The sequence below is a fragment of the Octopus sinensis genome, linkage group LG18 (assembly GCF_006345805.1).
Source record: "Octopus sinensis linkage group LG18, ASM634580v1, whole genome shotgun sequence".
Taxonomy (NCBI): domain Eukaryota; kingdom Metazoa; phylum Mollusca; class Cephalopoda; order Octopoda; family Octopodidae; genus Octopus; species Octopus sinensis.
The window spans coordinates 53,887,834-53,891,981 of NC_043014.1; the positions used below are offsets into that span (position 1 = coordinate 53,887,834).

General features: G+C 50.4%; 1 protein-coding gene across 2 annotated transcripts in view; it reads right to left on the reverse strand.

Moving 5' to 3' along the window:
* LOC115221822 (coiled-coil domain-containing protein 153-like) overlaps nucleotides 1–4,148 on the reverse strand; it is a 31,912-nt gene that overhangs the window by 13,411 nt on the left and 14,353 nt on the right. The window lies entirely within an intron of this gene.

Genomic DNA, 4,148 nt, shown 5'->3' on the forward strand with positions numbered 1-4,148 from the left:
CGATGTACAAGGAATTGCAGAGAGAGCAAGAGATGCAATAGATAATATTGCTGGAGGTGCAGGTGAAGGAGTGGATGATGGGATAGGGTCGATGGTGGGTGCTAGTGAGGCGGGTGGTGTTGGGAGGTAAGGGCAAGTGCGGCAACGTGGGCGGGAGCAGGGGAACGAGCCGGGTTGGGAGGTAGGGTCAGGGAAGGAGCTATGGACCAAAAGGTCTCGAAGGTTGTGGGCTCGTTTGAAAGAGGAGAGGGGTCGGTTAGGGAAGAGGTGTGAAGTGGACGGGTCGGACTGGAGATGACGGAAAGCTCGAAGAATGGTGCGTTGGAGACGTAGGGTCGTGGGGTGGTAAGTGAGGGGAAAAGGGAGGCGGGAGACTACAGGGCGGGTTCGAGGAGAGAGAGCAGATACACGGTCCACGGACCGTGCTCTGGCAAGGGCGGTGTGGATAGTGGTGAGGGGGTATCCACGTAGGGTGAAGTGGTGAGCCATACGTTGAGACTGAGTCTCAAAGTCATGGTCGTCACTACAGAGCCTACGTAGACGGAGGAATTGGGAATAGGGGATGGAAAGCTTGGTGTGTTCTGGGTGGGAGGAAGAGAAGTTGAGGTATGAGTGTGAGTCTGTGTGTTTGTAGTGAATGGAGGTGGTAAGAGTGGAGTGAAGAATGCTAACCGAAATGTCGAGGAAGGAGACAGAGGTGTTGGAGATAGTGGAAGTGAAGTGGAGGGCTGGATGGAAAGATTGGACGAAAGAGAGGAAGGAATCTAGATGTTCGCGGGAGAGTGAGGTGGCACCGATAATGTCGTCAATATAACGACCATATAGTTCAGGAGTGGGACCAGTGAAATTAGAGAATATTTGGGCCTCAACATAGCCAACGAACAGGTTCGCATAGTTGGGGCCCATTCGCGTTCCCATGGCCACTCCCGAGACCTGATGGTAGAACTCGCCCGCGAACGAGAAGCAGTTCAGAGTAAGGACAAGTTCGGCCAGACGAATGAGTGTGGAGGTGTCAGGTACAGGGTTAGAGCGGAGGTCAAGAAAGTGTCGAAGGGCCTGCAGTCCTTCGTGGTGAGGGATAACAGTATAGAGGCTTTGGATGTCCATAGTAAAAAGGATTTTGGAGGAGCCGGGAGGAAAGGAGAAAGAGTTGAAAAGCCGGAGAGCATGGTTGGTATCGTGGATGTGGGAGGGAAGAGATGCCACTAGGGGGGCAAGGACACGGTCGAGGTATTTAGAGATGAGCTCCGTGGGGCAGTTACAGGCAGAGACGATGGGGCGGCCAGGGTTGTTGGGTTTGTGGATTTTGGGGAGGAAGTAAATGGTGGGGGTACGTGGGGTTCGCACAATTAGGTTGGATGCGGTGCGGGGGAGACGGGAGGACGAGATGAGGTCTTGGACAGTAGAGGATACCGTCTGTTGGTAGCTACGTGTGGGGTTAGAGGGCAGAGGGGAATAGAAGGAGGTGTCATTGAGTTGGCGGAAAGCCTCAGCCCTATAGAGGTCCGCGCGCCACACCACTACAGCTCCACCCTTGTCAGCCGGTTTGATGATAATGTCAGCGCGCCGTTGGAGGGAACGAAGAGCCAAGAGCTCAGCCGGGGAGATGTTGAGGCGGCGTTGGCGCCTGGAGAAGTTGAACCGCTCCAATGCACGCTGACAAGCGCCCGCGAAAAGATCCACTGCTAGGATCTGGCCAGGGGCAGGCGTCCACGGGGATGGTCGGCGGCCCAGGCCAGTGAAGCAGTCGTCCTCTTCGTGGGGTGTGGGTGGCGAGTCGTGGTAATGCGCACCCAACCGGACACGGCGCACAAAGCTGTGGACATCAACTCGCGTCTGGAATTCCTTACAGGATGGAGTGAGGGGGATGAAATGCAGACCCCTACCAAGGACGGAGCGTTCAGCCGCAGAGAGGGGAAGATCGGGGGGAATGGTAACAACAGACGGAAGTGGAGAAGGGGTGGGTGGAATAGAAGTAGGAGGGGTGGTAGGTCTCGTGGAGGTCTGATGGGGAGGGATTGGGGAGGGGGGTGGGGCTGGTTGGGCGGGGCAGTAGGGTTAGGTGTAGGTGGATGGAGCCTAACGGGAGGGGAGAAGGGGTTGTAGGGAGGGGCAGTGGGGTTAGGTGTGGGTGGATGGAGCCTATTGGGAGGGGAGAAGGCAACACACTTGTGTACATGTGTGTGTGTATATATATGCATGCTTGTGTATAAACATATGTGTATATATATATTGGACTATGATTGCCAGCCTCGCCTGGCACCTGTGCAGGTGGCACGTAAAAAGCACCCACTACACTCACGGAGTGGTTGGCGTTAGGAAGGGCATCCAGCTGTAGAAACACTGCCAGATAAGACTGGAGCCTGGTGCAGCCTTCTGGCTTCCCAGATCCCCGGTCGAACCGTCCAACCCATGCTAGCATGGAGAACGGACGTTAAACGATGATGAATGATGATGATGATATATATCTCTTATATAAAATCCGTTCTGTCTGTGTGTCTTCTAGGATCTCGGACATCCTCCATCCGATTGTGCTCAAGTTTAATATGTAGATACCGACGGTATCAGGGCATGTATAAGTCTTGAAAAAATTACAAAAATCGATTCCAGGTGAGAATGCGATCGATAAAGCCATCCATTGGACGGGGGGGTCCTCGTGTGTGTGTGTATATATATATATATATATCATTGTCATCATTTAACATCTGCTTTCCATGCTGGCATGGATTGGGTGGTTCGACTGGGGTCTGGGAAGCCAGGAGGCTGCACCAGGCTCCAGTGTGATCTGGCAGTGTTTCAACAGCTGGATGCCCTTCCTAACGCCAACCACTCCAAGAGTGTAGTGGGTGCTTTTTTACATGCCACCGGCACAGGGATCACAACTACAATTTCCATTTGAATGTGATTTGATTTGATTTTGATGTAGGTCTCCTCAAGCACGGCATGTCACCCTACAATCCAAGTAACTTTTGAGTGGGTTGATTATGCGACACTGGTGTGGGTCACAGCTGTGAACTCACTTTATTTGCCAGGTCTTTTCATTCACAGCATATCTCCGTGTGATCATTGCATTGACCACGACAGAATAAGTTGACATGGCTGAAAAAATGTCAATAGTGTCGAATGTTCGGGGAGACATGCAACCAGCTGAACTGAGAAAAACATCGCAGATGTGCATGCAGCTGACAGGAAATTGCAGAATCGCAAGGATGTGCAGATTAGTTACAGTTCAGTGCAGTCCATTGTCACTGAGGATTTTGGTATGAGACGTGTGTCTGCCAAGTTTGTGCCAAAACTACTTTCAACAGACCAAAAAGACACTTGAATTTCAGTTGCACAATATCTCCTTGATTGTGTCGAGAATGATGAAAGCTTTTTGAAAACTTTGTGCAGGTCTCTGAGCAGGTACCACCATACTTTTGTCAAAATTTCCTGCAGATTCTCTACCATGGTCAATACGACGATCACATGCTACACACCTTCCTTCCAAGCACTGCTGTAAACAGCAAAAGTGAGCTAGAATGTTGTAAGATAGTGCTCATGCACAGCAGAGTTCAAGGGCTTCATTCTGAGTGCTTTAGATTCATTGCTATGGCAACAGTCTGGATACTTATTCATCAGACTACATACACACACACACACACACAAACCTATACTCTTCTCTTATACTTGTTTCAGTCATTTGACTGCGGCCATGCTGGAGCACCGCCTTTAATCGATCAACTCAACCCCGGGACTTATTCTTTTGTAAGCCCAGTACTTATTCTATCGGTCTCTTTTGCTGAACCGTTAAGTAATGGGGACATAAACACACCAGCATCGGTTGCCCAGCAATGTTGGGGAGACAAACACAGACACACAAACACACACATACATATATATATAGATACATATATACGACGGGCTTCTTTCAGTTTCCGTCTACCAAATCCACTCACAAGGCATTGGTCGGCCCAGGGCTACAGCAGAAGACACTTGCCCAAGGTGCCACACAGTGGGACTGAACCCGGAACCATGTGGTTGGTAAACAAGCTACTTTACCACACAGCCACTCCTGCGCCTATGTTTGTATTCATCTATCTTTTATAGTAAAATATATCTTTTGAAAAAAAAAACAAGTTTTTAATAAGTTTGTGTGTTTGTGTGCA